This window comes from Glycine soja, chromosome 17 (assembly GCF_004193775.1).
Source record: "Glycine soja cultivar W05 chromosome 17, ASM419377v2, whole genome shotgun sequence".
NCBI classification, from domain to species: Eukaryota; Viridiplantae; Streptophyta; class Magnoliopsida; order Fabales; family Fabaceae; genus Glycine; species Glycine soja.
This window is the reverse complement of record NC_041018.1, coordinates 32,466,589-32,480,404: the sequence shown is the minus strand read 5'-3', so window position 1 is coordinate 32,480,404 and position 13,816 is coordinate 32,466,589. Positions and strand designations below refer to the sequence as shown.

The 13,816-nt window shown below is 34.2% G+C and overlaps 1 pseudogene; it reads right to left on the bottom strand.

Moving 5' to 3' along the window:
* Nucleotides 1-362: 362 nt before the first annotated feature.
* LOC114391654 lies at nucleotides 363-12,108 on the bottom strand (annotated as a pseudogene).
* Between the last annotated feature and the right edge of the window lie 1,708 nt (nucleotides 12,109-13,816).

The window sequence follows — 13,816 nt, the reverse complement described above, 5'->3', positions numbered from 1 at the left end:
AAAGCCCTGTCTTCAGTTTTTACATCACCCGACTCAAATCCAAAGACAGCAAGGACATAGCAAAGTATGAGGAAAACACTGTTTTGAAATGATATTTACATACTACTTCTTGACCATATACTACAATCATCTGTTCATGAAAGCTAAAGCAGCAAAATTTTGAACAAAAATTTCTTTTGCCATATAATAAAAATAATGAAGAATGAAATAACAATGAGTAGAGCATCTCAAACCATTTGATTAACAGTTAATAATCAAATGCAAAATCTTCACAACTACTAAAAGATTCAAATACTTGGTTTCATCATCATCCTGATTGCCTTCAGTTACAATGTCCAATATACCAGTTCTTCGTCCAAACTCTATACATCATCCATGATAAAATCTCCATCTTCATCATCAATGGTCATCCTTTCTTTACTTGGGTATTCGATGACCAATTCAAAGATTCTGACACAGCCCAATGTGCCCTCTTCGTCTCTACCTTCAACATAGTTACCACGCTTCGATATAGTAACAAACCCAACAAACGAATCTGTTGGATCAGTTGCAAAATCAAGAGCATTACATGGATGAAATGCTGACATTACATTCTCAATATTTCTCCTTAGAATAGCATATATTACATCTCCATGAGCATTAAATGTTATTGTTCTTTGATCTAATGAAGGTACACTATGAAGCAGTCTGAACTTGCGCAGATCCCACACTTCGGAGTTTATAATAACCTGGTTACAGCAAAACAATATTTGACAAGCAATAAAAGATCAGTAAAAAATGCCAGATTATAAACCAAGTAAACAAACTCTGCAAAGGCCTTCCCCTCCACAATATCCTTCAAACAACCCAAATTGGACGCATGAGAACTTCTGCTAGGGGTGTGTTTGGCACACCTTATAAACTTTTTAAGAATTACTTTTCAAAAATAAGTTGTCCCGAAAAGGCTTAGGGAAATGTTTTTTAACACAGTAATAGGATAAAATTTTATTTCCTACTTGTTTGGTACGAAAAAGAATGCAAGAGGATCAACTTTTAACCCCTAAACCATTTCTTGTTTAATATCAGTACTGATCCTGCATCTTTCAAGCAAAACAATGTTGCTACGATGTCACTTCTGCACTGCTGCAGAGGCAAAACTTGGCTAATGACACAAAGATTTAGGGGTTCATTGTTGCCATAGCCCTAACCTCAGTTGTCAAAGCCATCTGTGATAACAACCCTTTGTGGTTTCACCCCCAGTAACCCAACCCAAAGGAGTTACAGACAAAGGTGTTGCCTACGAGTTTCTTTACCATAGCACACTCCCCACCGAGGCAGAGAAAACAACCTACTGCCTAACAAAAAACTTATCATCATTCATTGGTTGAAGTTCTCATCGACGACAATTACCAATCAGTTTGCCAGAACCAATTCCATTCTCTGATGGTAGAGAAGGTCATCGAGGATGGTGAAGCAATGAGGTATGGAACAGGGGAAGAACTTCTAACCTAGTCAAAAGTATAGTAACATAAACCCCCTAAAATTGGAGAAAAATAGAAAATACTACTCCTTTAAATTTTAACCTCTCCTTTACAAGCAAAGCAAACACAGTCATTTCATAAAAATTTACTCCTCTGATTCCCTACCAAAGCAAGAATAAACCCTTTTCAATATCTCGGGTACCCATCATTTGAGACTCATTAGTCATGAGTAAGTAAAAAACTAACATACCCCGGTGCTCAGAGGCTCTCTGCTAAGAGAAGGTATGGGGAAGAGTCATTCTATGTATCCTTACCCTTGCATATAGACATGACAATGGGGCGGGTCGGGTACGGGTATTGTCTCCCCAATCCCTTACCCCGACTTCTCAACATATCCCCATACCCGTACCCGATATCCGACGGGTTTGAGTTTATTGTCCCATCCCCGTACCTGTCGGGTACCCGTCGGGTATCGGGTATCCCCAACCCCATTCCACACACCATTTAGAATTTTTTTTTTTTTGGTAAAAAAATATTAAAAATTTGATTTTAGAAAAAAATAAATTGATTGTTAAACATTTATTTTTAACTACTTATATATCAATAAATTTATTATAACGCGTGTGTCTACATAAATAGTTAAGAAAATAATATTAAATTATGTAAAAATTTTAAAATAAAATTAACTAGTAATAAAAATTATATGCCTTTTGATTAAATTATGCAAAAATTCTAAAGATTTTAAGTGGCGGGGCGGGTTCGGGTTCGGGGTCGGGACGGGTCTAGTAATCCCATACCCGTACCCGTACCCGACTTTTGGTTATCAGGGAAAACCCGAACCCGAACCCATACCCGGTCAACTCAGGTATTACCCGTCAAAGTCGGGACGGATTCGGACGGGTACCCACGGGTACGGGTTTTCTTGCCATGTCTACTTGCATATGCCAAGAGATTGTTTCCAAATTCGAATCCATGACCAACCGCTCACCATAACACAACTTTAAAATAAAATCAACAAAGCATCCCTGCTTCCTAACAGATACATTTTCTATTCTGAAAGACTGAGACAGATGCAAGATTCTCGATACCTCATTGCCAGCAGGATGAAAGCCTCCACCCCCAAAGTCTGTGAACTGATCAAAGCGATGAATAGGCCCAGAAACCCGCCGATCCCGTAAGACACCATTCCAAAGCAGCATTGAGTCAGAATGGCTAAAATGGATTGGAGAATAAAGATGAGCCTGACCTGCAAAAGTTGTTGAAGTATCCGAAAAATTAGACTCTAGCTGACATGTCTGGATATCATACAACAAGATTCCCTGTTGTGCAGATTCTTGTGACAAGGCTGCAAAAAAATTCCCAGAGTGACTAAACCTAGCAGCCTTGCACCCATGAAATAAATTGATTTCTTTTTCACATTCATCCCAAACATAGTCACTTAAAATTGACGAAGCATCCCACAACGTAATATCTTGGGAGCTTGAAGAAAGCAACAGCTGGCTGTCACCAGTAATAAAAGACTGAATAAGTGTCATGGGATAATTGTGACATTCTTCACAACAGGGCTCTTCACAGTTCTTCAACGAAGTATAATTTGTAAGATAGAGGTCTGCATGGTCGCTCCCAACAGCAATAAAAGAAGAGTCCCCAAGAAACGTAATGCATGTTAACGAGTAAGCATCAACACTTTTGCCTGATGGTCTGAATCGGCTATAAACAAATTGACGATCCCTGCGATTTCCATGCACTCCACCATACATAAATTTAAATTCACGCGTACCCAGACGAGATGTCACATTAGAAGGGTCACCAAGGCTTTGCTTGGGTTTAGCACAAACATGAGGGTTCACACTTAGAATTGGGCAAGTAGGAGAGTAAAATCCTAGATCCCCAGCATTCAATCGCTTACCAGATGATGGCAACACTCCAATATCCTCTAAATCAGATAACTTGTGTTTCATTGGCAAGATTATCGGAGTGTTGTACTGAGATGTACATCTTTATCTTTTGCATTAAGCTTCAATTTGTTAGGTAGAAGTCCAGGAACTCGACCAGAAGGCCATTGAAGTGTGTTGGAGGAGCATCTAGTGAGAAGGGTTGTTGCACAAGAGAAGATGGAGCAACAAATGATGGCAAAGGTGTCAACTGAGCCTCTTTAAGCAACATAGAAGCAGTTTGTAACAATCCAGTGTAAAACATAAGGGGTTTCCTAGACTATCAATTATAGGAAACAACAGGATCTTGAAATATATGATTCTCACAAACAATCAATAAACAATAGATAATGATGTATGATGTGTACCTTTCTCCATAAGAAGACTTGTACCTTTCTCCATAGGAACTTCTCTCCGGTGCACTTTGATTTCCTTGAAAGAGAAGAGAAATAAGATTTCACTTCCTTAGGCCTTTCTTTTCTGTCTCTTTCCATTCGTGATGGCTATGGGTGAAAGAGAACACTTTTCTGGTCAGGAAGGGGACCTTATTTCACGTTAGTGGGTATTAAGCCCCTTTTATAACCACTACTCCCATCAAGTAGCAGTTAGCTCTAGAAACTTCTCCTATTAAGCTCAATTACAATTTAGCCCTTAATAGTTAATTATTTACTTATTAGTCCCTACATAAGTCACATGCCTTTCACATGAGACATTAATTCTAACATTCTCCCACTTGGCTCATGTGACATTAATAAATATTATGGACTAAATAAATAAATAGATTAACTAACATAATGCGCATTAAAAATTGAGTAAATTGTTCTATACATTGGGTACATCATAATTTCATGATTAAGAATAAGAACCAATTCGAGTCATGACGGTTGTACATCATCTAATCGACATAGTCTCTTCCAAGTACTACAAATTAGCCTTATCCTTAATATGACCATAAGTTAGGAGTACATAATTGGTCCCACATAATGTATTCTTTCAAGACAAAACCTGTTAACATTACTCTAACACAAACATGCATGCAAACATAGAGAACAGGTAATCAGAAACATATCATAATTGAGCTCAGAGTGTCATTAAAATGCATAAGATAAATTACACTTAATAATCATCAATAACAATAATGTCCATACTTTCAACATGTTCTATAATGTCTTGGGTGGTAATCCCTTATTCAAAGGGTCAACTATCATAAGGTTTGTGCTAATTTATTTTATTGACACTCTTTGTTTCTGAACTTCTTCCTTCACGACAAAGTACTTTAATTCCATATGCTTAGCACCCTTAGAGTACTTGTCATTCTTACAAAAATATTGTTGCGGAGTTATCACAATACATTTTCAGCGGCCTAGCAATACCGTCGACAATTCCAAGCCCTGAAATAAAGTTCCGCAGCCAATGAGCCTGAATTGTAGCCTCAAAACATGCTACAAATTCAGCTTTTAGATGCAACGACAACTGATGCATACAAAACAACTTTCATTTGTTTTCGTTCCATATCATTTCTAGGACATTGTGTGAGACTAAATTTGTCTCCTTTCTAAATTAGAATAACTGATGTTAAACACCTTTCCATCTTGAATCTCTCTAGTACTTTATTGATATATGCTTTCTAAGATAAGCCTAACAATTCTTGTGATCTATGTGGAATATTTTTATCCCTATCACATAGCTTGCCTCACCCATATCATGCATTTCAAAGTTACTAGAAAGAAACTTCTTAGTCTCATGAAAAAGACCAAGATCGTTAGTTGCAAGCAAGATATCATCAATATACGGAATTAGAAAAATAACCTTACTCCCACTGACCTTCAAATACATACAATGATAAACAATAATTTTCCTTAAATCTAAAGGAAACAATGATATCATTAAACCTCAAATACCATTGGCGAGAAGCTTACTTTAAGACTATATATTGATTTCTTTAGTTTGTACACTATGCGTTCCTTTCCCTCAACTGAGAACCTCATTGGTTGGTCCATACAAACATTCTCCTCTAAATCTCCATTAAGAAAGGCGGTTTTCACATCCATTTGATTGTAACTCCAAGTCATAATGGGCTACTAATGTCATGATAATCTTGAAAGAATCCTTTCGTGAGACCAGTAAAATGTCTCTTTATAATCAATGTCTTCTGAGTAAATTTCTTAGCAACAAGTTTAGTCTTGAAGACCCACTTACAACCAACTCTCTTACAACCCTTTGGTAATTCTACAAGGTCCCACTTTGGTAATTCTACAAGGTCCCAAACACCATTATGTTCCATGGAATTTATCTCTTCTTTCATGGCATTTAACCACTTCTCATAATTATCACAACTTACAATTTGTGAAAACAAAACTGGATCATTATCATTAATGCTTAAGTTTGTTTCTGTTTCATGTAGGTATACCACATAATCATTCGAAATAGCTGGTCTCCTTTCTCTTTGAGACCTCCTTAATGCTACTTCTTGTGGTTCTTCCATAATAGGTTCATTATGCATCATGGGTTCATTATTGTGTTGCTCCTTTTCATTAATTTTGTAACAACAACTAAAAGGAGCAATCACCTTACTGCTAGAGGCCCAAGCTAAAAGGACTTGCACTCTAACTTCTTTAATTTCCACTTCTCGTGGAACTGTACTCCCACTGATTTCACTGTTTTCAATGAACCTTGCATTTCCAGTTTCGACAATTCTCATTAGGACAATAAAACATATACCCCTTTGACTTTTCTGGATAACCAATGAAATATCCACTGATTGTTCTTGCATCCAATTTTCTTTCTTGTGGATTATAAATCCTTATTTCTGCCTGGCAACCTCAAACATGCAGGTGCCTTATACTAGGTGTCCTATTTGTCCACAGTTCAAAGGTGTCTTTGGAACTGCCTTACTAGGAACCCTATTCAACAAATACATGGCAGTTTTCAAGGCATACATCCACAAAGATACAGGTAAAGTCAAATTTATTAACATACTCCTAATCATATCCATTAAAGTTTTATTACGCCTTTCTGATACACCATTTTGTTGTGGTGTACCAGGCATTGTGTATTGCACACAAATGCCTCGTTTCTGAAGAAGCTTAACAAATGGACCTGGGTGTTGCCCGGTTTCATCATATCTTCCGTAATACTCACCACCTCTATCAGATCTAATAATTTTCACCTTTCTGTCTAATTGCCTTTCTACTTCATTCAAGTAAATTTCCAAAACATTCACTGCCTGAGATTTCTCATGCAGTAAGTAGGCATACCATAATGTGAATAATCATCAATAAAGGTGATAAAGTATCTTTCCCTTCCGAAAGAACTAACATCATAAGGTCCACAAATATCTGTATGCACAATTTCAAGAAGTTGAGTGCTTCTTGTAGCTCCTTTCTTTGTATGTTTTGTTTGTTTTCCCTTGATACAATCCTCACAAATATTTAGATCCGTAAAATCTAGATCAGGAATAATTTCATTCTTTATTAATCTTTCTATCCTTTCTCTAGAAATGTGACCTAAACGTTTATGCCACAAGAAAGCAGATCGTTCATTCACTAAACTACGTTTAGTGCTAACATTATGATGCAGAGTTAAAACAGTTTCAACATACAAACCATCCAATTTCAATTTATATAAGCCATCAGAAAAAACACCAGTACCAATGAGATAATTATACTTAAATAAATTGAAACATCCATTACCAAAATTAAAAGAGTATCCAGTAATATAAGTTTAGATAATGAAACCAAATTCCTAGATAAACTAGGTACATAAAGAGTTTTCAGTAAATATAAATGATGTCCAGTGTCGAGTTTTAAACGATAAGTCCCGACCGCTTCCACTAGAGCTTTCACTCTATTCCCCATGAAGACAAACTTCTCATTTGGGCTTATGGTCTGGATTGTAAGAAATCCCTGCATAGTGTTAGAAACATGAGTCGTACATCCAGAATCAATCCACCATGTATTATGGGGAACTTCAGTTAAGTTTGATTCAAAACATACAAGAACATTGAGCTCACCTTTCTTTTCGAACCAAGACTTTCACTTTAGGTAATCCTTCTCGAAATGTCTTGATTTCCTACAAAATTGACAATTATTTCCCTTTGATACCTTCCTCTAGATTTGCAAAGAGTATTGATTTTTAATTACCCTCTGCCTTTATCATGCTTCTTTATAAATTTCTTTCCAGCTCCTTGATTCCCTTGGTGGCTTACATAATGGACTGAGTGACTTCCTTGATTCTTAAGCCTCGTTTCTTCTTGAACTAACATATTGTGCAATTCATGCACATTCCATTTATCTTTCATAGTATTATAGTTCATTTGAAACGGGCCATACTCAGACGATAATGAGTTTAGAATAAACTAAACAAGAAAGTTCTCATTCACATCCATTCCCAAGGTCTTAAGTCTTGCTGCAATGTTTGTCATCTCAATGATATGTTCATACATAGTACGTGAACCATCAAACTTCATGGTGGTCAATGTACTCATTAATGTTCCAGCAACAAACTTATCAATTGTTTGAGAGCACTCTCCCACTAATCCAATAAAATTTTTAGCACTTTCGATTTTAGGAAGTGTTGTCTTAATATTGTCTGCAACAGTCATTCTCATCAACATCAGGCTGAGTCTGTTAGATCTTTTCCAAGTTTTATAATGAATTTTCTCTTCATTGCTACTAGCATCAATAATAGTAACAAACTTCTCTTCCAACATAGCAAGATCATGATCCAAAACATCGAGGTGAAATTGGACTTGCTCGTTTCAGTCAGAGAAGTTTAGCCCATTAAAATTGACACAGATGATACATAAGAATCCAATGAATTCAAAACATGTATTACATAATAAAATTCACATAAGTGTTTTGAGACATAAAATACATGTCATACATATGATTCATTCAGATAACGGTCAATGTATATTGATGTTCTCCTTTGAGTGATACACCAACACACAACATACAAACATAATGATGCTAATAAAATTTTAACATTATTTGGCAATTAAATATGCACCAATTAGTAGTATTTATTTCCTTTGGGCATATAAATAAAACTAATGATACACACAAATCGCCTACAATTATATTCATTAATTATAAGAACAACTAATCAACCTTTGGGCGATCCATAAATGCCTTATAACAATGAATTTTAATTACCCATAAACCAATAACCATATAATTTAGCATCCATTATTCTATGAGTAATCAAAATAATCATTAATTTTGGAATTAAATAACCTTACAAATTTGGCCACTTTGGTGACTAACAAATGCAACATACATTTAATTCCAACCAAATATAATTGAAATAATCATTAATTTGGAATTAAATAACCCTACAAATTTGGTCACTTTGGTGACTAACAAATTCAACATACATTTAATTCCAACCAAATATATATGGCCCTGCACATACTTATTGCTATTAACAATTCATAGTCATTCTATTAATTTCATTCCAGGCCATAAAATAATATTCACATTTATTTGTATTTTGTATTCAAACACATTCAAAGGAATATGTAGAATATACATATTTACTGTCACCAATAATTTTAAAACATTCACATTAATTTAATTATAAGACGTAAACTTTCAATCCTTCAATAACATTCAACAATAACATTTGGAAGAAAAAAGAGGCAGGTGGGATTGGAAATAACAAACAAAGATTGCAAATAGCAATTTCCAAAAATTTCCTATTCTACAAACGTACCTGTGCAACTTACGGTTACGGTAATGGCTTTCTCACATTATATCATAAAAAGAAATACCAATACCAATATCAGCCACTATTATCATAAAATCAAATCAGATTGCATAAAATATAAATTTGAAATCTTTCTCCAAATTTAATATATACAATTAAAAGTACCCCCTACTTACAAATATCATAAGTTTTTCTTTATTGAATGCAATCAAAATAATATAATTTTATGCATTCATATCCTTTTCAATGTAAGATTTCATACTTGCATAGTGGAAAAAAAATCCCTAAATTTCATAATTAGGGTTCATGCATAATTGAGAGAAATTAAATCATCCCTAAATTTCATAATTAGGGTTCATACATAATTAGGAGAAATTAAATCATTCTTGGAGAATCATAAATTTCATAACACATGCTCTGATACCACATGTAAAACATAAGGAGTTTCCTAGACGATCAATTATAGGAAACAACAGGATCTTGAAACCTATGATTCTCACAAACAATCAATAAACAATAGATAATGATGTATGATGTGTACCTTTCTCCATAAGAAGACTTGTACCTTTCTTTATAGGAACTTCTCTCCGGTGCACTTTGATTTCCTTGAAAGAGAAGAGAAATAAGATTTCACTTTCTTAGGCCTTTCTTTTCTACCTCTCTCCGTTCGTGATGACTATGAGTGAGAGAGAACACTTTTCTGGTCAGGAAGGGGATCTTATTTCACGTTAGTGGATATTAAGCTCCTTTTATAACCACTACTCTCATCAAGTAGCAGTTAGTTCTAGAAACTTCTCCTATTAAGCTCAATTACAATTTAACCATTAATCATTAATTATTTACTTATTAATCCCTACATAAGTCACATGCGTTTCACATGAGACATTAATTTTAACATCCAGATGCCGATAGATATTCATAAATTAGGAGCAAAAGGTCCCTGTTTTTTTAAAGAGAACAAAAACCATCAGATGAGAGGATCAAAGAACTGCACATATATGGGAAAATTCAGGAATGGACAATCATTGAAAACCACTTATTACCTTGGAATGCACGTTATAGGAGTGGCTGCAGCTATAGCTTCTCTTTCTATCTTCCTTAAAGTAGGAATATCTCCATCAATAGCAGATAATGTACTTGCACGCCCAGAATTAGTGGCAATCTAAAAATATAACTTCAAGACATATATTAATGCCGACCCTCACAAAGCACGGATCATTATTTGGCTATCTCAGTTTAAGCAACAAACTTATAATTGAAACCCTAAGGCTAAATATCTTAGTTTAATAATTCAGCAGAAATTTGGTCTTCTTCCATATAAGAAGCAAGTCCACTCTGGACAAAAAATTCATATAGTTTTACTGAAATTAAAAAATGCAGGGGAAGGCGGGGGTGGGGGTTATGTATATGAAAAGAAGCAATTCATGATATGATATTTTTCTAGCTAGCTATCATATCACAAATCATAGATTATTCTGTGCATGGCAAAACCATTAATCTTGTTCGATGTAGCAGGATTAGAAGCTTTAGTATCCTGATCCTCACTCAGACACCGGTAAAGAATGTGAAAGCCTTAATTTCATGGTATACTTTTAATCCTTTAAAGTGAAAAATGGAACTTTGTGAATAGAAATGTTTACAGTTTGTAACAATGACTAGAGGTTTTAAAACACGTGGTCTTACTTTTACATCATGAGCAAAGGAAGAAATTGAATATACATTTGTTCTTTAATAATTTTTTTGTTTTGTATTACATTTCTTAAAAAATAATAATTTTATTTTTATCTTTAATAAATTTTATTTTAGTTTCAACTAATAACAAATGAAAATATTTTATCAAAAAATTAAAATTAAAATTATTAATTTATCGATGATTAAAAAATGTGTCAGACATTATTATTTTATTACAAAACAATCATAAAAATCAAATATTTTTTTGGAATAAAAAATATATTTAAATCTTATTATAAATATTAACTATAAAGGTTGGTAATAAAATAGCAAAGAAATGAAAAGATGAGCCCAAAAGTTTATAATTGCAACTTAGCATCTCTTGTTACCGATCAGTCACGTGGGAACACTCCCATTCTGAATCTGGTTCATTTTTCATTCATATTTAACCCATTTGTAACATATTTACAACCACCTTTGGTAACAAATCACATATAAATAAAATGGAGTACTCTCAGTTTTGTATCACCAAATTCACTTCTCTATTCAGGAAAAAAATACATCATCTATCCAGAGCGAGTAAGGGTCTGAAAGAACAAAACTGTCTTTCAGGTTATAAATGAAATGAAAACACCTTGGACTAGTCTTGAATCCTTGCCCTATAGCATGAAATGACTCCCTCTACCACTAAGCTATTGCAATTTATTTGTTTATTAGGTGCAGTTCATTTATATTTATAACTTATGAATGATAAATCATTTATGTGCAAGCTATTTAAAATTGTGTGTCTCTAAGTTATGTTGAATATGCAATATTATGTTAAATACTGGTATGCATTGGATTTGATCCTTTAAAGTTTATTACATATTGAATGGATATACGTGCAATGTTATTTTGAATTGGTATACATGTAATTTTTATGATTTAATATTGAGCACGTTTGCATTATTAAGTATGTTATGCAAATATTATTTTTGAATGTTAAGTGATTAATATAATTTTATTAAATTAGAGAATAGTCACAACATCTTTAATTGAGTAAAATTATATGCTAAATTTATAATCACATTAGAAATATTAATTGTGATTAATCATATGTAATATGATGAAATCTACCCACAAGAATTTTCTTGTATTTGTAAAATTAATTAGGATAAAATATTAGATTATATTTCTTAATTTACCCACAGGAATTAAGAAAAAGAACATGATTTAATAGTTTTATCATAAAGTTGCATGATGAATCTAATTGAGTAGAACTTTAACCCACAGACAAGTTTTGTGTCACTAGATTCATATATTGAGACATGATTTACATTGGCAAAACATGACATTTGTTTAGTCTCAAATTTTCTTAATGAGCATGTGTGTTTGTTTGCAGTTTCACAATTTATGAATATTTCTTGTGACCTTCCCATATTGAAGGGTGATAATTATAAGGTTTGGAAGGAACGAATTCTCCTTCATTTGGGCTGGATGGATATTGACTATGCTATAAGGAAGGATGAGCCACCGACTATTAATGAAACTAGCGAACCTGATGTTGTTGACCTTTATGAAAAGTGGGAGAGATCTAATCGTCTCTCCGTTATGTTCATAAAAACCAACATATCCGCTAGTATCCGGGGTTCAGTTGACCAGCATGATAAGGTCAGAGATCTGTTGAAAGCCATTGATGAACAGTTTACGACCTCTGAGAAGTCGCTTGCTAGCACACTCATTATGTAATTCTCTTCCATTAAGCTTACTGGAACGAGAGGTGTGCGTGAACATATCATGCGCTTAAGGGGCATAGTGGCTCAGTTGAAAACCCTGGAAGTTATCATGTCTAAATCCTTCCTGGTACATTTCATTTTGTGCACCCTACCTCAACAGTATACACCCTTCAAAATCTTCTACAACACGCATAAGGATAAATGGTCTATTAATGAATTGAGATGACCATGTGTGTTCAAGAAGAGGAGAGATTGATAATGGAAGAGGGTGAGAAGGTAAATTTGACTACTTCTACTTCTGGAAAGGATAGGAAGAAGTCTGTAGGCACCAATAAAGGAAGGATTCCGACTCAACCAACAATTAAAAAGGAGTCAAAGTGTTTCTTCTGTAAAAAGAAAGGACATGTGAAGAAGGACTGCCCTAAATTTAAAAGTTGGTTTGAGAAGAAAGGTACACCATTTACTTTCGTTTGTTATGAATCTAATATGATTAATGTGAATCATAATACATGGTGGATTGACTCTGGTTCTACAATCCATGTTTCTAATACCTTGCAAGGTATGGAAAGCCTAAGGAAGCCAGTGGGAAGTGAGTAGTGCATCTACTCAGGGAGTAGGATGAGCTCGCATGTAGAGGCCATTGGAACGTGCGTCTTAGTTTTAAGTAGTGGCTTTAAATTACATTTGGAGAAAGTTTTTTATGTTCCTAGCTTTTGTAAAAATTAATTTCTGTTTCTAAACTTGCACCTTTGGGATTTTATTTTAATTTTACAGACTTGGGTTTTAATTTACTAAATAAATATGAAATTATTGGTTGTGGTCAATTGGTTTATGGTCTTTATTCAATTGAATTGAAAAGCGACGCTACTTCTATGCACGTTTCTGTTGGATTAAAACGATTTATTGTGAATGAAGAATCCTCTATGTTGTGGCACCAGAGATTAAGACATATCTCTATTGAGAGAATCAAGCAATTAGTAAATGAAGGAGTACTTAGTACTTTGGATTTTGCTGATTTTGAGACTTGTGTAGATTGCATTAAGGGTAAGCAAACTAACAAGTCTAAAAAGGGTGCAAAGAGGAGTTCAAATTTATTAGAAATCATATATACAGACATATGTTGTCCAGACATGGATGCAAATAGTCTGAAATACTTCATAACCTTTATAGATGATTATTCACGATATATGTATCTCTACTTACTTCATTCTAAGAATGAAGCTTTAGATTCCTTTAAAGTTTTTAAGGCTGAAGTTGAGAAACAATGTGGAAAACAAATTAAGATCATGAGATCAGATAGAGGTGGGGAGTACTATGGTAGATACAC